Raw genomic sequence first — 23,672 nt, 5'->3', positions numbered from 1 at the left:
GGGAGCCTTAACGTTCCCCTCAGTTTAACTCAACTTTAGTCAGGTTTCTTCCTAACTCTAGGCCCCTGACCTCCTTTTTCATAGAAAAACTTTACTCTAGAACACTTGCAATTGGAAACTCTCTCTGCCTCTTTAAGATATAAATCTTCTCCAAACCTCTTGCAAGTTTTACAACCTACGAATGTCTTTTTCAAGGACCTGGGAGCCATCACTTTGAAATGGCATCTTCAAGAAGGAGCCCCTATCTCCCACTCGCTGTGAAAGGGCAGGAGCCGAATTTCCATTGGCACCACTTGGGACACACAGGAGGCCTGACCCCACTGACCAACCTCCCCGGTCATGTCATTCAGTACTTTTCCACTAGTTCACCCCAGTGTTTAAAACCTCACCCACCTTTCATTTTAAAGGTGTGGAGTTTAGTCTCCCAATTGCAATAGTCTTGAATAAAGCCTTCCTTGCCTGTGTAACTCTGTCTGTTGCAAGTTTCCTTTGAAAGTGGTGGATTTTACAATCACTTGAGAGAGCAGAAACTAGGCAGAAAGAGGAAAGAAAAATATGTAGTGGATTTTCTGATAAGAGGAAAAAACGGAGGCTGCCTTAAACTTTTTATGTAAAAGTGCCAGCACCTCCAAGACATCTTGATTGGGTCATGAAAGGAGTCATCCCTGAGCATGCAGACATCATGGGAAGAACTGAAGGTGAAATACGGGGTGGACAAGGCATGAAAAATAAATGATAATAAATTTATGATTTAAATATATTTATATATAATACATTTATAATTTAAATAAGGACAATTATAAAATTTATACTCTACAAGAATAATAGGCTTTTATGTAGATTAAAATGCATTTAAATGCAAATTCAAGGCATATTTTTATGGAAATTTATATGTGGTCCTCTTGTCTATTTCATGTATTTGGCTGTGACCTTGTAAAGACCTTAGCAACAATTCCTCCCTACTGCTTTAGAACTGTGAGGCAAGGAAAGGTCTATTGTGAGCTCCTCTTTAAGTAACTGGGTGAGGTTTGGGGAGGAAAAAGGGTAACTTTCTAATGATCTGAAATTCTGAAATACTTAGGAGTATTTAGAGCAGAGTAATATATTTAGGCCTAAATACTCAAAGGTTTCCCTGGATAGTTTCCATCCTGATGGTCTAGTATGGATTTCAGAGCTCTCAGTAAACATTAAAACCCAGTGCCTACCCAGGGTCATTGATGGAGCCTGGGGAACAGAGCTGACCTTTTTGGGGCAGATGAATCCTTTGAAAGTGTCTGACACTCCTTGCAAGAACAGCACGTGCCTATACCATGTCCCTTCCACCAAGAGAGCTTTGGGTTAGAACTCAGATGAATTTATATTTAAAATTCTAGCTATGAGAGCTTGGGCAAACAAGACAACTTATCGAAGCTTTAGGTCCCCAATATATAGATTAATTGATAGGTGACTGATACAGATAGAGTTCCTTTGAGAGAAACAAAGATCTCTACTAAAGAGAGGTGTTGATGCTTACTGCCATATGTGGCACAGAGAAGGCATTCAGTGTAGGCAGCTTCTATGGTCATTATTACTGTTACTACTGTGATTTTTCCAATTTTTTAAATTCCCATTTACCAATAATAAAAGTCCCACCTCACTTGACTTTAGGTTCCTGGATATGTGTGTGTTCCTCAGATACCCAAAGTGTGATTTTACTTGTCAGAGAAGGGAATTTCGAGGAGCTTTGGGCCTAGATAAATTAATGTCTTCTATGCAGCGTTTATGATAATGATACATACACATGATTTTCTCAGTAAATGCATTTGAATGACTCTCCAAGTTTGATGCTGTATTAGTTTTCTAGGGCTGCTATAACAAAGTACCATAGACTGAGTGGCTTAAACAAAAGAAATGTATTTCACAGTTCTGAAGACTAGAACTCCAAAAGCTGGGTGCTGGCAGGGTTGGTTTCTTATGGAAATGCCTCTCTCCTTGAGAGGCATTTCTTATGGACAGGCCTCTCTCCTGGTCTTGTAGATGGTCATCCTCTCCCCGTGTCTTCATATAATCTTCCCTCTGCATCCAAATTCCCTTTTCTTATCAGGATGCCCATCTTGTCAGATTAGAGCTGACCCTAGTGGTCTCATTTTAATTTAATTCTTTCTATGAAGACCCTGTCTCCAAATATGGACACATTCTGAGGTACTGACCCCAACGTGAATTTTGTGGGGGACACAGTTTAGCCCATAACACACGACTTAATTTTATACATGTCTATTTGATCTAATTTTCTACTTAGTGGCCTTTTATTTTCCACCTCATCAATTATATTTTCCCAATATTTATCACTTTTGATCATTATTAATTATTGAAGCACCTTTAAATTTAATCTGATACAAAAATGCCCTAGACCAGGTACCAGGTAGAGCAGGCTGGGATCTCACATAAGAATATATGGTAGAAAGAATTAGAATTTTATTTCATAGAGAGTAAGCCCCAAGTATTTTCTTTCTTTATAACCTCCAGTGTCATGCAGTACAGTCAACTCACAGCACATGCCTGTGGGAAAGATGAGTGAGTCAATGAATCAATTAGCAGGATTCAAAGAGCAACAGCTGACATTTATAATCCCTCTTCTAAGCACACAGAATAATCGTGTTGCCTTGTTGAAGACTCTTTAGAGTTGCCTGGCTGGGGAATCTTTAGTTTGAGAGAGAGCCTGGGGACTCACACTCATCATGGAGTAGCCTGAACTGCATCTTGAGATTTGCCAGTGTTTCCTGAGTAATCTGAGCATTGCTCCAGCAGTGTGAAGTTATGTCAGGGACATAAAAAGCCAAGGTCTCCAGTAGACCCTGGGGAGAATGAAGACAAGAACATCACACCATTTAAATGATTAAAGCAAGAAATTCAATAGTGAAAAGTGATATGGCATTGCATTTTCCCTTTAAAAGGATGAATTCTGTTTACTTTGACCAAGAGCAGGCTTAATTTAAAAACAGGGTGGTGATCCAGTTTATACCAAAATACCAATATATTCAAATAATAAAGTAAATTAGCCCTTCTGATAAAAATAAGATCTTATCAAAATGCTAACCACTGTGGCATATCTACAAAGAGAATATTGCATAAGTTCAAAATTGTCCAATTCCATGGAGAAAGCTTTTATCTAGTTTCTTAAACACTTGTAGCTTCCTTAACTCCACAGTTTATCCCATCTGTAGTTTCCAAATCCCTATGTGTTCATTTTCTTTTCCACTTGAGAACCGAATAATTAAGATACATATGTACATGATATCTAGATAGACACATAAATATCCATAGATAAAATAATAAAAATCCTAATATCTAGCTAGCTAAAGAGTATTGTTCCCAGTACACATTTCAGTTATCTTAAATGTTTGCTTTTTTTTGTGGGTTTATTCTTTGGGTGGGAGTGCCTTGGTTTTTGTTTTTATTTTTAACAAAGACAAAAGAGAAAGAGGAGAGAAAAGATAATTGCACATTCTAAGTGTTTTATCAGAGTCTGAGAGTAGAGGCTGTGTTATGATTCCTGGTGGAAATCTGTTTTCATCACAAATCACCTCACAGTATGATGCAATTTATCATGATTGTCATCCTAGACTCAAGGGGGAGCAGAAATAGAATTCCAGCAGCTCTGTGCATAAGGACCTATGTACTCAAGTGCATGGTTAAACCTCAGTGAAATCGTTGCCATCATTGGGTGCCAGCCACCGGCTACTGACAGTAGTTTTCCCCAACTGCCCAACTTTTAAGAGGCTGGTTTAAATTCACATCAATCAATAAATATTTAGGGCAAAAATCATTCAAGTGCATAAACATACCACCCCAAACTCAGCAACACAATACTATATGCATTTCCAATTCTTTATGTAGACAGGACATTTTACAGTTAGTTCTTCCTTTTTTCTTTTTTTTTTTTTTAACTGCATTTTAATGCCCCAGGTTTGTTTAAACTTCTGTCAGAATGTTGACTCAGACCGAGATTTTATTTTTAATTCAGGAAAGAAGAGGATATAATGTCTTTAAAAGAAGAAGGAAATTCGGTGAGTTTTCTGCAATTAGCACCATAGAAGTCAGTTAAGATGCCTTCTGGAAATTTCCAATAGATAGGGGTAAGTTAGAATGACAGCAGGCAGCAAATGAAAACAGCACTTGGCAATTTGGGAATCGTTTTTTGTGACAAACTATCTGGTAGGCAACAATTTTGGCTTTCTCTAAACTTGTATAACTTGCTGTTATTTTGGCTGATTTTGATCATTAACACAATTGCACATAGAGAACTGTCAGTAAAATTAACTTCGGGCTGAATTCACGCCTACTTTCCCACCTCATTCTACTTAAGTACTTTCAGAAATCCCATGCTTTCTTCTAGAAACTTTGAAGCAAAAAGAGCTAGAAAGGAAGGTGGCCAGACTGCTACACCTCCCCTCCTTCCCATCATTATAGATCAAGCACTTAAAATGAAGTTTAGACCTCAAGTCTATCTCTCCAATTCATGCTTTCCTATAGACTGGATTTTTTAGTTCAAGTTTATCTGGCTAAAATATAAGTATATATTCATATCACTAAATAGAAAGACAATGGTCCACAAATGTGCTCCACTTTGTTTCCTACCTTTAAAAAGTTGTATCATTATCCAGTTGCTCAATTCATAGCCTAGGTCTTCTCTTCCTTCTCTTTTTCTATGGTAACACTTAACTAATCACTTTTTTTGTTTGTTTCAAATTTTCCTTTTCCCGTATCTCTTGCATCTGCCCATCTTTTCCATGTGCCAACAACATCCAGTTCAGACCTCAGTCATTCCCTACCTGTTTATTGCAATCGCTGTGAAGAAACTGTCTTCCTCGAGCCACCCTTACACATTAATTCTATGATGCAGCTAGTCATCTTTCCAACATGAAAATCTCTTCATGTCACTTTTACAAAGACTCCGCATAAAAATCCAAATGACATGGGATAGTTAACAAACCCTCATGACTTGTCCCCAGCAAACCTCTCCAGCCTCATTTGTCGCTTCCTTAACTAACCTTGAGCCCCAGTATTCGGCTACTCACTGGTGCCCAGAGCAGCCATGATTTCTTTACCCTCTTGTCATTTTCCCTGTGCTTGGAGCTTCAACTCCTTCCCCTGCTTCAGTTCTTCCTTGGTTTCTTGTAGAAGTCAGTTCTTGCAGAAAACCTGTGACAGTAGAAAACTTGTGACTGTATCTCCAGCAGGGTACTGTGAATCCTGTGTACTCCTTAAATAATTTCTTGCAAAAGGGGCTTACTTTTATATTCCATCTCCCTCTATCTTAAAAGCTCCTTAAGAGCAGGAATTCTTTTTAATCATCATTTATTACTGAATCCTGAGTATATAATGTAACACCAGGGCCATAGAAATTTCATGCTTTATAAATATTGTTCAAAGAATGAACGAAGAGATGGCAGAGGAAGATGTCTTAGAAATCAATATTACAGTTGTGTTGCTGTTGCTGTTGCTCCAGTGAGGTCTAGGGGAAATTATTCACCCCGATTGGATAGCTTTAGCTCTTTCATCTTTGGAGTGAATATTTAGTGAGGACAACCCGCTTCTTAACTGAATGATATTGAGGTGGTAACAAGAATTCCATCCACATTTTTACTTTCCAGTGTTTGGGGCAAATTCAGTCATTTTGTAATCATAAGTAGAAATTCAGTAACTTGTTTTCTAATCAAAACTAGAAATCCATATAAATGCAAACAGTGAATGCTCTACCAAAATTACATACAAGTCAGCATTGAAAATAAGAAGTGGTTTTTTATACCCTAGGCGCTTAGAAAAAGATGGTTCTTATTTTTTAAATGGATTATGTTCTGCAATAAAGCATATGTTTTATATTTTCCTAGGCTACAAACATATGTCACAATGTACACTGTCTATTTGTACTATAAGTAGTTTGCTTTAAAAAATAAAAATATTGATTTTTAAGCTTTCTCTCCAAATCTCTATTTGGTTCTCGGGTTTTTTGCTTTACTTCTGTGAAGAGAGAGTTCATGCCACTTTGATACTTTCTAATTTTCTTCCTGTGCTTCTGAAAGACAACTATGTGCCTCCTTTTGTAAAGGTATTCATTATGAAATTATAACATGGTATAGGTTGAGACATGACAGGATATTTTACCGACTATGGGGAGTCAGTAATAGACCTCTTTATTATCCTAGCAGTCAAAGCCCGGCTTTAAAATGTCAAGTGTCTCTGCAATGCCTAATTCCAATTTACTGGGGAAGAGGAAGGAAAGATTAGAAAGAGATTAAATGTATGGGTATTTAGTACCATGAAAAATTAAATTTATTAGAATTAAAATTATTATTAAAAAAGACCAAACCATGGTAGTCCTTGGAATGCCACCTTCTCATTTTGAACTTCTTGAGATGGAACATGAATTAGTGACTATCTAAGAAATCAGAAATAAGATATCCTGGGCCTTAGAAATTTTTGGTTTTTATATCTATAAAAAAAGGACACATCCCAAGTTGTACTTACATTCTTAATCAAACGTGTTTTTAAAAATATACAAACATAATTAGAAGGTGAGTAGGTAAATTGGATGCCTAGTAATCAACATTTAGTTATAATTTATGATGTCTTAATTAGTTTCCTTATAATTTAATTGATGAAAATTATTTACATGTACAAATAGCCACTGACTGTGAAAGCTAGTGGAGCCAAGATCCCACTTACATTATTTTCCCAACCAATAAACAAACAAACAAACAAACAAACGCTTTTAGCAGCCAAATTATTTTTGTAGTCTATTGTTTAGACATCTGTTCTGTTTACTATTACAGTGTGAGAATGCTGTACTAGGGAATTGAAAAACTGTTATTGTGAACAGTGGAGTTTCTCCCCCTCAGTACTACTGACATGTGGGATGAGAAGATGCTTTGTCTTGGGCAGCTGTCCTGTGCATTGTAAGAGGCTGAGCAGCATCTCGGCCCTGCTTCTGCCTACTGGACACCAGAAGCACGCCCCTCCCAGTTACAACATCCAAAACCGTTTCCAGGCATTGCCCCCAGTTGGGCCACCGCTCTAATCTCTTAGTGTTCTAAGTCAGGAACGTGCCATTTGTCATTATTTAAAGCACTCAGTGATAGTACAGCACTTAGTTAAAAAAAAAAAAAAAAAAAAAAAGGGAAAGGTATGCCTATAATGTTGTGCTAGATGGTCCAAGAGAAATAGGAACCCAAAGTGTAGAAAGCAGCAGGCCTGGGGTTGACCTAACAAATCTTCTCAGTCTCTACAGGCTCTTAGCCAGCCCCTTCACTTTTTTTTTTTTTTTTTTTTTTTTTTTTGAGAAGGAGTCTCTGTTGCCCAGGCTGGAATGCAGTGGCACTATCTCGGCTCACTGCAACCTCCACCTTCCGGGTTCAAGCGATTCTCCTGCCTCAGCCTCCTGAGTAGCTGGGACTACAGGTGCATGCCACCATGCCCTGCTACTGTTTGTATTTTTAGGAGAGATGGGGTTTCACCATACTGGCCAAGCTGTTCTCGAACTCCTGACCTTGTGATCCTCCTGCCTCGGCCTCCCAAAGTGCTGGGATTACAGGCGTGAGCCACCGTGCCTGGCCACCCTTCACATTTTTATCCCTCAATTTTCTACCATAAAAATGAATAATACTAATAATTCTCTCATAAGGTTGGGGTCCCAATCAAGGGAGCAAAAACATGAGAAGGACCAATGAACTACACAGATGGACGAGCCTGGAGGGCGTCATGCTAAGTAAAATAGGCCAGGCACAGACACACAAATGCCGCATAGTCTTACTCATATGTGCAACCTAAAAAGTCAAACTCACGGAAGCAGAGAACAGACTGGTGGTTACCAGGGCTGGTGGACTGAGGGTCAGGGGAAGATATTGATCAAAGGGCAAAAAATTCAGTTAGATAGGAAGAATATGTTCAACAGATCTATTGTACAATATGGTGACTGTAGTTAACAACAATGTGTTGTATAATTTAAAATTGCAAAGATAATAGATTTTAAGTGTTTTCACCATACACACAAAAATGAGTATGCAATTTAATGCAAATGTTTATTCGCTTAACTATTCCACAATGTATTCATGCAGCAAAACATGTTGTACATTATACACATATACTTTTATATGCCAGTTAAAAACTGGCCAAGATAATAAATAATAATCTCAGCCAAAAAAAAGGCCAGCAAAGATACTAGCACATAATGAGTATTCAAAAATTTGTTTTATTATTAACAAAACGTGATTCAAAAAGTAGTTCAAAAATATTTTTTGCTACGCTGTTTGCAGAGAGAATTTCTCTTTTTATCATGGATCAAATGATTTTAGATAAATGGAGTCAAATTCTCCCACATAGCCCTTATAATTTCAGGAATTTATAATTAGTATAACACTTCTTCTTAGCCTTAGTTATTAAGAGGTAGTGTAAGCTAATGGTTAAGAACACGAATTTTAGAATCAGACAGATCTAGGCAAATAACCCTTCCTCCACTGTGATTTTCTACGCCTCACTCAGGCATCAAACCAAACAAATCATAAAGCTGTAGTTTTGTTTTTGAGTTTACTTTCTACTGATATGGGCTTGGAGGTAGTTCTAAGACAAAAAAAAAGTACTGATGCTTCAGAAACATTGAATTAATGGTGTTGCTTGAAAGTTAAGAAACAACAGAAAAGGAAAATAAAAGAAAAAATGTGTTAGCAGAGTAAGGAGAAGGGAAGGAAATGTACATTTAGTGCCCGCTACACACCAGGGACTACAGCAGCTTCTTCAGCAAGGACGATCTACTTAATCCTCACCATGATACACTGTTAGCTTCACTTTACAGAAGAGCATCAGAGGGGTGTTGTAACTTACTTGATGGCACACAGTAAGTAAATAACGGAATGAGAACCAGCACAGAAGTCACTCTGACTCCAGAACAGCTGTTTTTATATACGACCACGGGCTGCCCGGGTACACCCCAGTCCTAACAGTTACAGAACTGTTCTTTACGTCCAGCTCTTGCTGACACTACACAGAGAGAATACTGAATTTTAGCAGGTAAGAAAAAGCAATAGTTATCTTCACAAATGTTACCATCTCAAAGGAAGTAGCTGTATCGTTATGATTATTTCATCAGTTGGCTTGGGATACTAGCCTGTTTATGGAGATTAAATTCAATTTTAAAAAGGTTTCAGTGGGAGGCCGAGGCAGGTGGATCACGAGGTCAGGAGATCGAGGCCATCCTGGTTAACACAGTGAAACCCTGTCTCTCCTGAAAACACAAAAAATTACCCAGGTGTGGTGGTAGCAGGCGCCTGTAGTCCCAGCTACTTGGGAGGCTGAGGCAGGAGAATGGCGTGAACCAGAGAGGCAGAGCTTGCAGTGAGCTGAGATTACAAAAATTAAAAAGGAGAATGCAAGTTTCTAAAATCCAAAACATTTCTATAAATGAAAGAGTCAAGCTGTCAAAGTACCAAAGTGATAAATTTTTTGTGTGGTTGGGGTAAACTCCTTAATGTTAATACAGTTTTGTTGTATTACAGAAAAATGTGTGACACCATTATCTTATACAAAAGATCTGCCCATTTTATAGACACAGCGGTTCCCCCCTTATCCCCAGTTTTGCTTTTGAAACTTTCATTTACTCGAGATTAACTAATTGCAATCTGAAAATATTAAATGGAAATTTTCAGAAATAAACAATTCATACGTTTTAAACTGCCTGCTGTTCTATGTAGTGTGATGAAATCTCACACTGTCCAGTCCCTTTATGCCTGGAGCACGAATCCTCCCCTCTTCCAGAGGGTTCCCACTGTGGATGTTCCCTGCCCACAAGTCACTTAGCTGTCTCAGTTACCGGATTGACTGTCCAACGTCTCCATGCTTGAGGTCACGTCATCCTTATTTTACTTAATAATGGCCCCAAAGTGAAAGAACAGTATTAATTTTTTAAATTTTCCTGAATTCACAATCCAGGAAAAAGATATTAATGTACTCAGAGAATTTGTTCAAAATGCCATTTGCAATCCCTAGTCCTATTCTCTGAACATAGTATTGCATAGGTGCTTAGGGTACTTTTGAAATGAGCCATGTCACCAAAAGAAAAGTGACATTTGCTTTGTTATATTAAAACAACTTCAGAAGCATGCAGCAGCTCCTGAATTTCTTGGGATGGAATGGAGCAAGTTTTAATATTAGCTCACACATATATTTGCACTTCATGAAATTTATTACATAGCCTCGACTAATAAAAAAGTTAAAAAAAATTAGAACCAACTGAGGCTTTGTAACTCGGCTAAAAGCATGTCATTATAAGTGGTTTGTAGAATGAACTGCTTTTAGACTGATACCCTTTAATGTTCATATTTGTTTCATAAATTTGTCACCCAAATCCCTTGGTGAAATTTCCCTAATGTACACTGAACAAATAAAAATGATTCAAGATGTAAGTAACAAAATCTTCTCATTAAGAGGATGTCACTAACTGACCAAGAATATGTCACTTCATCAGCTCTGAAATCTTTAACAGATCAGTAAAATAAATCATACCAAGTGCATGAACTGAGAGCGTGGTTTCTTAAAAAATGCATCAAGTGAATTTTATTTTCATCTACTCAGATAGGCGATGAGCACTCAATGGGAGTAAAGATTGTTTTGGAAGGTGCAGATAAATTTCAATAACAATATCTAGGTGCCTGCAGTGTTGCTGGCAGTAGCTTATCCTAAGTATCTGCTCTTATTTTTTTTACAAACTAAAGATCATGTTTGGGATGAAAAGTTTTACAAAACACACCCAAGATTTATTTTATGTGAATGAATGAATAAGTGTATAAATAGGGATTTTTGTTTCATGCAGTATTTTAGAAACTTGACACTAGTTTGTCTGAATTTCTTCCCATCTAGAAGTGAATCTATGCTCCCACTCTTTGAACCTGGAGTCTGAGACTGTTTGGACATGGAGTACAGCAGAAGTGAGGCTGCGTTGGATTTTGTACCCAGATCTTAAGACACCCAGATCTTAAGACACTCTTGAACAGAACGACCAGCACGTTGGTGGCTTTTCAAGGTATGTTTCAGGTTACCTCACTTTGCTAGATTACTCAGCTTCTGTCACACACAGTCTTTATTATTATTATATTTTAAGTTCTAGGGTACATGTGCACAACGTGCAGGTTACATATGTTTCCGTGTGCCACGTTGGTGTGCTGCACCCATTAACTCATCATTTACATTAGGTATATCTCCTAATGCTATCCCTCCCCAGGTGTGTGATGTTCCCCACCCCGAGAATTGAACAATTCTCATTGTTCAATTCCCAACTATGAGTGAGAACATGCAGTGTTTGGTTTTCTGTCCTTGTGATAGTTTGCTGAGAATGATGGTTTCCAGCTTCATCCATGTCCCTACAAAGGACATGAACTCATCCATTTATATGGCTGCATAGTATTCCATGGTGTATATGTGCCACATTTTCTTAATCCAGTCTATCATTGATGGACATTTGGGTTGATTCCAAGTCTTTGCTATTGTGAATAGTGCCACAATAAACATACGTGTGCACGTGTCTTTATAGCAGCAGGATTTATAATCCTTTGGGTATATACCCAGTAATGGGATGGCTGGGTCAAATGGTATATCTAGTTCTAGATTCTTGAGGAATGGCCATACTATCCTCCATAATGGTTGAATTTTTAAAGCAGGAAAGGGAACACAAACATATTTTGGAACTCTCTCTCTCTCCCAATTCTAATATACATGTCTATATGTTAAATATATATACATATGAATTAATTATAAAATCAAGTATTTGTTTCAGGTTCAGAATCAAGGTTTTTAGGTTCTACAATGGGACCATGGATATTTACATGGGCAGAAGAGATGACAAAGGTAATAAATTCCCTCACTGTTAGACACAACGCTGTAAGCACTGCCTTTCTCTTGAAAATAAGGAAGTCTTGGATACAGGCCCACATGTGGAGAACCCAAAAACCAGCACCAACTTGCAGCCATGTGAAAGAGTCATCCTGGCTGTGGATCCTTGATCCATGTGAGCTGCCTGCGCTTGCCAACGTCCTGTGGAATGCATGTGAGCTGTCCCCACCAAGAGCTGACAAAGATGCAGATTCGGGAGCAGCATAAATTAATGCTGTTATTTTAAACATGAGTCTTGCAATAGTTTGTTGTGCAATGGTAGATTAAGAAGAATATTTGTAAAACCGACAGATACACTAAGCAGTTATTTTCAAGAGAAAGACAATGCTTACAGTTTTGTGGTCAAGAACAAAGAAAATTATTACCTTCATCATGTATTCTACTCATGTAAATATCCATAGTCCCATGGTGGAACCTGAAAACCCTGATTCTGAAGCCAAAACACAATACATGATTTGATTTATATATAAATATATGCACACACACATATACACATATATATGCACAATACTATACTACATGTATACTATATGTGTAATTAATGTGTATGCATATACATTAGAATTGAAAGCGAGATCTCAAAATATTATTTTCTGCCTAAAAAGTAAATGTAGAATGTATATGGCATAAACTAGGTAACCTAGGCAAGTGAGGTAACCTGAAACACACTATGAAAAGTCACTAACTTACCTAGGTGTCTACAAGAATCCTCCCAGTCCCTGGTTCTAGCAAACTGACTGTCTGAGGTTTTGAGCAGAGACTAGAAAAATATATGGACTTCCCAAAAATAAGAGTTCTCAATACTAACATGTAGGAAGTTAAAAAAAAAAAAAAAAAATCTCTAGCTCTGCCTCAGAACAATTAAATTAACATCTCTGGTGGGGTGGATTAATATCACTATTAAAACAAAGCTAAACAGAACAAGAAGGGCCTAATAATTATAATATGGAAAAATCTAATAATTATTAGTCTAGAATTTCTAAAATATTAAGTTTGTTCTTCTATTTTCCAAAAAAGTGAAAGCAGGGGAGGAGTAGAAAGTGCTAATTTTCCTTCCTTCTCTCTCACTTTTCTCTAAGCCTAAATGATTCCCTGTCTTAGGGTAAACAGTTGAGCACATGGAAAAAAGTAAAATGAAGAAAAGTAGTAAATGCTAAAGGAAAAAACAGTGGCATCTACTAATAGGTATATATGTTTTTAAACCTGTAAATTCATCTAATGTTAAAGAATTTAAAATAAAGTACCCTGACACAACCAGAAGTTATTTTTTACTTCCCATCAGATTAGGAACATTTAAAGGAATGGGTAATATCTAGTCTTGGTGAGGGAATGGGGAAATAGAAACTCAAACATAAGAGATTGAAACATAAAGTTGTGAAACATTCATGGTGGTGATTTAGCAGCAAGTATCAAACGTAAAATCCACATTCTGTGAACTCTGCAGTTCTGCTTCTCAAAGCTCTGGCCTGTGAAAGCACCGGCACATGCACACAAAATACTCACTTTTGCATTATATCTAAACTCTAAAAACTGGAAGAACTCAAATATCAGCCAATACCACAAGAACCAATCAACTGTGGTGTATTTCTTCTGTGGAATATTATATAGCCATTGTTAAGAATGAGATATAAGTGTATACACCTTCTATATACACACAAAAATTAAAAATTAAGAAGCCTTAAAATAGAATGAGATAGATTCATAGGTATTGACAAACCCTCATCTCCAAAACATAGAATTAGCACAAATAATACATCTAAACCAATACATACTATCTATTGTACTTACTATATATAAAACATAGGCACGTGCCTTTGTGTGGGATACATACCTTTATGTACACATACATATATGTAGATGTAAATGTATATAAAATTGATTAGGAGAGCCACTCAAAATAATACAAAGTGGTTACCTCTGCATAAGGGAGAGAGATTTCAGAGAGGGATGTGAGACAAAGTGGAGAGAGGATTAAGGAGGATTGTTTATGTACTGCTGGAGTGATTTATTGTAAGATTTCTTCTCAATGTAAAGTAAAAGTCTTCAACACCAGGCTGTTGACAAAGGCTCTGTACCTGCTCATCCTCACTGGGTCTAAGAAATTTTGCCTTTGATCTTCTCAGTTTTCACAGCTAACAGTTACCTTGCCCATTCCCCTCGCTTGGGATTTAATCAATCGACAGTGTTTGTGCACAGTTCCCATGTCCCGGCTTCCTCTTGGGTTTCTAGGATTATACAAATTTGACACAATTGTGACCCATTTTTCTACTGCTTTTCGAAAAATAATCAAGTTTTGTTTCATCAATTTCCTAATTTTCACTACTTTCTTATTAATGTAATTTAGTTATCACTGCCTGCACTGAGAAAGTGGTCGAATAATTCGACACAAAGTGTTTAGAATTTCAAGCTATTTACACCAGTGTTTCTATCTACCAACAGTGCATATTGTCACAGTGACATTTCCATTGTTATAATTGCTAGTCAGTAAGAGATGGAAACATTGCGTCCTCCAAGATGACTTTGCCATGTGTGTAAGTCTACTTCATTTGTATTCGATGTTCTGAAAATTGTGTAGAAAACACGACTTATAGAGAACTCTGCACTGAAATTAGCTTTGGAAGCATTGTATTCCATAAATGTGCATCATCTTGGAAGCATTTATTGAGCACCTTCTACAGGAATAAATATGTTCTAATCATTCTGATAAAGATTATGAGCAAAAAAGTGAAATCCCTGACATCAAACAAGTTTGAATTCACTGAAAGACACTGATTACTCACATCTAAGAGGCAACTCTTTAGAGACATTTAATTGTTACTTTGAAAAGATTCACTGGACTCTTATTATGGGTTGGGTATGACTCTGAGTCCTGAAATAAATCAGGGAATAAAACAGGAAAGAAATACCTCCCTTCCTTCATGAAGCTCTTATTGTCCTGGGGGAGGCAGGCAATGAGAAACAACTAGATGATAATAATATGTAGATGATACAAGAGAAGAAAATCAGTACTATAAAAATAGGGGGAAAGAGTTGATGATTGGGAGTACAGGCAAGAGAGGGAGAAGCAGTAGGCATGGGTTACAGTTTCAGAGTGGTGAGGGTCACCCTCAGCAGGAAGGAGGAGTTCTGGAACTACCTGAAGGAGTGGAGGGAGTTAGCCATGCAAATGTCACAAAAGAGATTCCAGGCTAAGGGAACAGATGAGGCAATGTCCAAGGGCAGCTGTGTTCCTGGAGTGTTTGATGAACATGATGAAGGCCAGTGTTTTGAATTGCAGGGGTAAATTGAGATTACAGATGATGAAGTAGGTAGAAAGCAGAGGTGAGGCCACATCATGTAGGTCTTTGCAAGCCCCTGAAAAACTGAATGTTTTTATTCTGAGGGGGGAGAAAATCGTTTGAGCACTGGAGGGACAGTGCTGAACAAGGTACTTAAAGGGATCACTGTGGATATTGTGTTAACAACAGAACATCAAGGAACAAGAGTAAAATTATGAATTCCAGTTACTCAGTTGCGGAAATATTCCAGAAAAATAAGTGATTCTGTTTGGGCCAGGGTGATAGCAATGGAAGTGGTCCAGATTCTGGACATATTTTGCAGATAGATTTGACAAGATTCCCTGGAGATTGAACAAGGGGTGTGAGAGAAAGGAATCAAGGATATTGACCAGAAAAATTGGAAAGATGAAGTCGCCATTAACACAGATAAGAAGAACCAGGGGTGGAAGTGGTATAATAGGGAAGATGAAGAGTTCAATTTTGACTTGCTGAGTTTGTGCTTGCCGATTTGGTACTCAAGTGGAGAATATATAAGAAGGGCATGACGTACAAGGCTGGAATTCAGAACTGACTCTGGGTTTTTGATATGTTTGGGAATCCTTATCATGCAGATGGTATCACAGGAAATAATAATGAATAAAACCCTCAAGGAAGTAAGGATAGCTGTATTAGTTCATTCTTGTACTGCTATAAATACCTGAGACTGAGTGATGTATAAGAGAAGAGGTTTAATTGGCTCATGGTCCTGCAAGCTGTACAGGAAGCATAGTGGCTTCTGCCTCTGGGGAGGCCTTGGGAAACTTACAATCGTGGGAGAAGGTGAAGGGGAAGCAGGCACATCTTACGTGGCTGGAGCAGGAGGGAGAGAGAGCACAGGGGGAGGTGACACACACTTTTAAAACAACCAGATCTCATGATCACTCACTCTCATGAGAATAGCACCAAGGGACAGTTGCTAATCCACTCACAAGTACTCCTCCCCTATGATCCAATCACCTCCCATCAGGTCCCACCTCCAAATTGTGAATACAATTTGACATGAGATTTGGGTGAGGACACAGATCCAAACCGCCTCAATAGCTATGGAAGAGAAAGATGATTTAGCATAAGCCCTGGGTACTCTAATATTGAAAAGCCAGGAAGAAGAGAAGGAACAAACAATAGACTGAGAAGCAGCAACAAGTAGAAAAGTCAAAAGAACAGGGAACCCGGAAACCAAGCAAAGTAAGTTTTTCAGAGGGGGAAAGTGATGAACAGCTATATATTCTGTCACTTGGCTGAGTAACATAAAGACTGAAAAGTTCCTATTGCATGTAGCCACGATGAGGCCAATTGGTGCCTTCAGCAAGAGCAGTTTTGGTGTTATGGTGAAGGCATATGCCTGGCTGGAGTGAATGTCAGAGATGATGGGAAGAGTGTAAAGTACTTTTTCAGGAAGGTTTGCTAACCTGAGAGACAGAGATCTGAGGAGCTAAAGGCAAAGGGGATTAGGATGAAGGGACTGGTGTTTTTAAGATATATTTCTATGCTAATGAGAATGGTCCAGGAAAGTGGAAAAGAATGATGCCAATTGGAGAAGGTAGATGCCCTGGAGCAGCCTCTTCCACAGGCCAGGGCAGGTGGGCACTCATGCACAGTGGAGGAATTGATTCTGGATAAGAGTAGGGGCAGCTTAGCCATTAACAGAAAAGAAAGCATACAGGAGGTACCACAGCTGGAAGGGGGACTCAAGACATGATGGGGTCTGCAGACATTCTCTTGATTACTTCATTTGTCTCAGTATGGTAGAAATCAAGGTCATCAGTTCAGAGTAATGGTGAGAGAGAAGGTAGGAGAGGTTTAAAAAAAAGGAGGCAAGAAAGCATAGTCTAGGTTGGAAGAAAGATACATCCATGAACTAGGGAAATAGAAGAAGGTTGTCAGGCAGTATTGATAGCTCACTTGGGGTTCCTGGTTAAGGATTTAAAGTGAGACTATCAGGAGGATGTGTGTTTTACTTTGGCCACATTGAACTGCATAAGAGAAAGCACAGGTTAAAAACAGAGTCAGTTTTAACTAAGGTGGTAGCTAAGCCAAGAGAGCACACAGAACAGGAGGAGAAAGTTGAGGACAGGAGCCACAAATTAACAGGCAAAACAGATACATAAGGATAAATAACCTCATACACACACATGACTCAGAAGCATTTGTGCAACAAGTTGTTCAAATTAAACTCGAATAGTAATAATCCACCTTCAAAGTGATTATTTTCACTACCAGTATACTCGGTCTCTCAAAGTTCTGTGCCTCAAAACCATATGAAGTCTCCCCTTTGCCATTCTCTTCACAGCCTATGGCACAATCTTTCCACCTTAGGCAAAGGTGACAAATCTTCATCTTTTGAACATTGATTTTCATGTTAGAAATACTGGAAGTCCTTTTAAACCAAATCTAGTGAATTAAGTGAGTGATAAAGCCCTGTAATTCTATTTGGGGTTCCAAACCAGGTGTGATCCCAAAGTAATGAGTCTTATTTCCTTGAATGACTCATAAACTGGCTCTGAAGAAAATTCCAAAAGAAGAGTTACACAATTTGGAATTAGGGACAACTTAACTGAGAAAGTGCTTCTAGAAACAATGTTTTAAGTTGGGCTTATTAAGGGATGGAAAGATAACAGATTGGAAGATATGAGGAATGACCTGAATAGGTAGTGCTTACATTTCTAAAGGAATTTTAACTGTAAACTTCTGATTTTATTTGTATGTATCACCATTTATCCTTAAAACAAATGAGTAAAGCAGGTAGCATACATTCACTGCATTATAAAGAACATGGAACACTCTAACCTGTCAATACTTCTAATTTGTAAATGAGGAATCCAAAGTCTTCAGAGTTTTAGAAACTTGTTCAAAATCGCAGAAGTAGTGAGAAAACAAAACCACTAAAAGATAGGTCTCCTGCTCCTAACTAGAAGTAACTCAGAATACTCTCTCTCAAACTGGCATGGTCCTCAAAATTTGGCAGAGGAAATGAGCAGAAGAGTTCTGTTTCTTAATTTCCTGCTGCCACTTGTGATAATGTACACAGAGAGAGAGGCAGGTGAAATATTTTTCCTCCACGAAGGCTCTAGATCAATGATTCTCAACTAGGAATAATTTTGGCCCCAAAGAGACATATGGAGACACAACTCTGGGAGTACCGGAAAGGGTTGCTCCTGGCATCCGGTTTGCAGAGGCCAGTGATTTGCTACACATTCTACAATGCATAGGGCAGCACCTTAATAAGGAATTATTTGTCCCCAAATGTCAGTAGTGCTGAAGCTGAGATGGATATAGTTGAGAACATGAAGATATCTCATAAACATATGGTTCTTATATTTCACATATTAGAAACTAGGAAACATTCATGGAAACGAGCCCTAGGGTTCTGGGTTTCAACAGGTATTTGAACAGGAATACATTTGTAAATTTGTCACTGAGCATGCAAACTACCATTCATAAGTAGCCCATTATGTGTAATTATTTTCCAAGGGATAAATTTCAACTTTGGAAATTAGGTTTCCTGGGTATAACAGTATTCTTCTTTAGACCCTAAGACAGCTGGCCCAAGGTGTGAAAAAATGCTGATGAAAGATGGTGTTGGTGGAGTCATCTACAGCAGACTGTGGTGAGAAAGGATAAAGGTAGGCAGACCAACTGGGAGAAAAAGTAGGTCTTCACTAAAAGTCTAAAGAGGTTTACCAAGAAGAAAGTCACATTTGACAAAGTCAGGAGGCCCAAAAAAGTGTGACTGAGTCAAGCATCTATTGGAGAGATCAAACAACATATACAATGAAATCTTAAACTTAGTGAATATAAGATTACGTACGTTACTGGGCAGGCTTCTAAATTGAAATTAGGCATGTTTTTCACCAAATTGTTCCTCTATGGATGCTAAAGAATATTTTAGAGAGGAACTTAATATAATGTGGATATAAATGACTTCCAAAAGAATAATTATGGATACTGACATTTATTATTTTCAGATTTTATTTTCTATTAATTAGGAAATAAGGTTTTGTCCCTTTCTAGGTGTACGGTAGTTAAGTTTCGGTTTATGAATCCTTATTACTATTGCTGTCTTTGGCTCTATATTTCATAAATAGAATGTATTTATGTATGAAACCAGCAGCAAGAGAATTTGCTTCCCAAAGCCATATTTCAGAACTCACCAGATTGTGTGGCTGTTGAAAATCGATTTTCCCTCACCTCCTGGTATGAACATGCAGTTTTTATTTTCCAAGGGGAAACACCTGCAATCAATTGATGAACTGCTGTTTGTGGATCCAACTGTCACTGGGACCATGCAGTGGCAAAAGTCTCATTAACATGATAGGAATGTGCCCACAAACGTATCACTGAGATGCAGGCTGTGAACGCATATATTATTGTCTTTGCAGATGCTACTTTTTTTTCAAAAAGCCTAACTTTTAGAACTAGATGTTCTGACTCTTTTGAAATAAATGCCTCAATTTGATCATATGTTAATGGCTAAGACACACTGTTATTTTCCTTCTTTGTCAGCTAACAGTAATTTTCCAATTTCTTCTCCCCAAAGAAAGAACAGAAAAAATTCACAGAATCTTACAAAAGGTATTGAGTCTGAGAGTCTACTCAGTTTAGGTACCGCGTTTGATAGTATTCTGCATTGTCACTAAGATGGTTTCTTTAAAAAAAAATGAGAGAAAAGTTTTCATCTTATAACGTTATGACTCTTTGTATAAGTGTACACAATTGCTGTTTTCAAAAAGCTGCATGGTGCAGCTTTATAGTAAAATATTCCCACTTCTTGGGACATCTATATACCATTCTGACACATGAAAGCATAGAATTTTGTGTTCTAAGTGAACTAGAAATAATTCTCTGTTTCACTAATTTTGGAAGAAGACATGGGACCCAAAGATTACACAAATTGCCACAGTTCACTTAATTAGTGACAGTGGTAACTTGAACCTGGGTCCTTTTTTATGCCACATAGGGACTCAAATCCCAGAATAGTTTGTCTTATTCAACGGCAAAGCTGAAGCTTCAGTTGATTAGACACCAAAAATTCCCTAACCTGGTCAATTTGGGAAATTATGTAACTTCGCATACATCTACTTCCTACATATTAAGTGTCCAATAACCTTTGAATGAACTGAAGTTTTTTACGATCTTTAAAGAATTTTTCAATGAATGTTTATTAAGCACTTCCATTTCCCTGATATTTTGCTTCACCCTCAGTATACTATGGTAAAAGCAGCAGCACTTCTACCCTTGAGAAATTTGAAGACTACTACAGAAAACACAAAATTGTGTAAACGCAAAATAATAAGATAGATGTTAAAGGAGAAGGATGTGATAGGCATAGTGACCACAGACAGGACAGATGTTCAGTTTCATCTAGAGGGGTTGGAGATGCCTTCACAGGTGAAACAATGATGTTAATGTATTTGAATGACTTTTCTAATAAATGTGGAGACTTTTTCCAGTATACCACATTGTGTCAAGGTATGTTATGCAGATTCCCTTAGAGTTAGGTTCCAAATACAAGATAAGAATAATGCTTTAATAGGGCAATGTGAATTTTTTTTCTCTTTATTGTATAAATAAACAAAAATGTAAAAGAAATGAAAATGAAAATGTTTCCCTCTTTCCCATTCTCCACGTTCCTGGTAGTATTTACAGAAAAAGTCTTTCCTGCTGTCTAAGAAAAACTCACTCATTATAATTCTAGAAAAACTGGACCATCAAGCACTATTATGAAAGAACATATGGGGAAGACGCAGGAAAAAGGAAGGCAGTACCTCTGGGGTACTCTGGGATGATGAACTGTGGGGATGAGGGAACATGGAGCAGGAGTTGGGGATAAATCTGAGAAATGTGCTTTAAAAGGAAGAGTAGTCCCCATGAGACCAATCCAGGACCACCAGTCAGAACACACGCAGCCCACAGGAGCTGAATCTTAGCATTCATCCTACGAGCTTTCCCACCATAGCTCCCAGGGACCAGGGAACTCTCACTATTCCTTGTTTTCTCAGCAAGTGAAGACTCGCCTTTGCCTTTGTGGGCTTCCAGCATCTCATCCACAATTTACCACTAGAAGTGATGCCAGTCCAGGCCCCAAGACTTTTCTCTAAGACAGTATGACTTTCTGGTGTGGATGGTTCTGCTCTCCAACTTGAGCATCATGTACCACAAGTACCTAAGATACTGTAAACCCAAGCGAGCAGGGTGCCTTCTGTGGAGACACCATTTTTCCACACTTACACGTTCACCAAATAGAGGAAGATTGGAGGCTAGATTGAAACAGCTTGAGATGCCCTGGGGCAAGCTGGTGGTCTAAGAGTTATGGGAGAAAAACTGTATTCTCTGTTGGCTGGGAAAATGAAAAGGGCTTTGATGCCTCACTGAGCCCCTCCTTTCCTTCTCCTTCTAGTAAGTGGGCTTCTCAAACCTCAGGCATGAGAGTGCATACATTTAGTATGTAAAACCCTGAAATTGTCATTAGGTTGAAACTCCTCTTCCTTTCCACTCTTGCCCATGAAAATGCTTTTTCAACATGTCAGGTTCACGGCTACTGAGCAATTCATGGCATAATACAATGCATGCTCTCTTGACATTTAAAAATGTGATTTCTGAATCTTTGAAAGTGAATTGTCTAAGACCCAAATGCTGCTCTAAAAGGGAATCACTAACTTGGAAACACTTGCTACCTTGGCAGTCACTCCTTGACCTGGCTGAGTAGTCCCTTCATTGCGAGATTAGCTCCCGGGAGAGGAGTTAGAACAGTGCTGCGTTTCTACAGTGACCTAGAATCTAAGAAAAAAGTCTGGGACCCAGAATCTAAGAAAGGATCTGGAATCTGGAATCTGGAATCTAAGATCTGGGTGCAAAAGGAAGAAAGCAAGTAGCTCCCATAACTCAAGAAAACTTGCAAGAGCAACTACGGCGCTTCTTTACTATAAGCTCAATTAAAATCTTTATGGGAAGGTGCTAGGAACTCAGCTTCATGTGTTCATTCTAAGGAAATGCTTTCTGAAATGCTGGCTTCGGAGCCAAAACTGTATGGATTCAGAGTAACTCTGGCAAGTTTTCAGAATTTCTACATTTTAATCTAATTGTTTGTAAGAGGGAAATATTAATGCCTCAGGATAGCTGTGAAGAAAATTTTGTTTTTAAACATCCTTGCAACAATATGGAAGAACTTGGAGAATGTTATGCTAGGAGAAATGAACCAGACACAGAAAAATAAACACTTTATGATCTCACTTATACGTGAAATCGAAACTAGTCAAACTCATAGAAGCAAAGAGTACAATGGAGGACGCTAGGGATGAAGCAGACGGGGAAATGAGGAGGTGATGGTTAAGGGTACAAAGTTTCAATTACGCAAGATACATAAGCTTGAGAGATCTGCTAGCCAGCATAGCTCCTATAACTCAAAATAATATAGTGTATACTTAAAATTGCTGAGACTAGATGTTATGTTAAATGTTCTTGCCATAAAGAAACATACATTTTTATATATTTACTGTTATTTATGTGTATTTTTCATGTCTATGTATGTGTGCATATATGTCTGTGTAGATATGTGAATATGTACCTATGCATATATGTATATATGTATGTTAGCTATAGGTGTTACGCTAAATACCAGATCTCCAGAATTCATTTATCTTGCATAACTGAAACTTTGCATCCGTAACCATCACTTTGCCATGGCCTGCTCTGCCTCATCTCTGGCAACCCCCATCCTACTCTCTGCTTTTGTGAGTTTAACTATTTTAGATTTCTTATATAAGTATTATGTGTCCTTATATATGTAAGTATATCTATACATATATGTGTGTATATACATGCATGTGTATGTGTGCATATATTTATATATAATATAGTTATATCCAGTTCAATATTCAGTAAATCCCACTTTCCTCTCCTCTATTATTGCATTTGCTGGTGTCCCCAGAAATCACAAAGCCCTTTGGAAATACCAACTCCCACTGCTAACAAATGCAAGACCTGAAACCAAAAACCAGTTTCGCTCCATCACTGGTTCTATTCCATGCCAGCAGGCATCCCATTGGACTGTGATTACCTCCTTATCTGCCACCCACTAGAATGGGACTCTTTGTAGGTGAGGGTGGCAGTTATACTATTTCTCCCACATTTCTCACCATGATCAGCACTTAGTAGGTGCTAGATACAGCTGACTGGCTAAAGTTAATAATCAAATAACTGAGTGAGTGAATCAATCCATCAATCAAGAATAAATTACTTAGAGGGGTGCATAATCATGTTGGAGAGGTATTAAAGAATGATTCAACACACAAAATGATAAAGGACCTATAAGGGTGTATTCTCTGAGAAGTGTCTAGTCAGAGATGTCAAGTCAGCCCTTGGAAGGAGTTGAATAGCTTGCAAGTTCAAACTTCCAATGCCTGCAGGGCTTAAGTAACAAAAATAACAAAAGAGAAAGTT

The 23,672-nt window shown here is 38.0% G+C and overlaps 1 long non-coding RNA gene across 1 annotated transcript; it reads right to left on the bottom strand.

Moving 5' to 3' along the window:
- Window positions 1–2,469: 2,469 nt before the first annotated feature.
- Window positions 2,470–22,076, bottom strand: LOC126940177 (uncharacterized). The gene is made up of 2 exons (XR_007720643.1): window positions 21,908–22,076; window positions 2,470–2,834 (listed from the first exon to the last, which is right to left on the bottom strand). It is a non-coding gene; the product is annotated as an uncharacterized LOC126940177 (long non-coding RNA).
- Window positions 22,077–23,672: the final 1,596 nt, after the last annotated feature.

Source organism: Macaca thibetana, chromosome 17 (genome assembly GCF_024542745.1).
Source record: "Macaca thibetana thibetana isolate TM-01 chromosome 17, ASM2454274v1, whole genome shotgun sequence".
NCBI lineage: Eukaryota > Metazoa > Chordata > Mammalia > Primates > Cercopithecidae > Macaca > Macaca thibetana.
The sequence above is the reverse complement of the archived record's forward strand: the minus strand, read 5'-3'. Positions and strand labels throughout refer to the sequence as shown.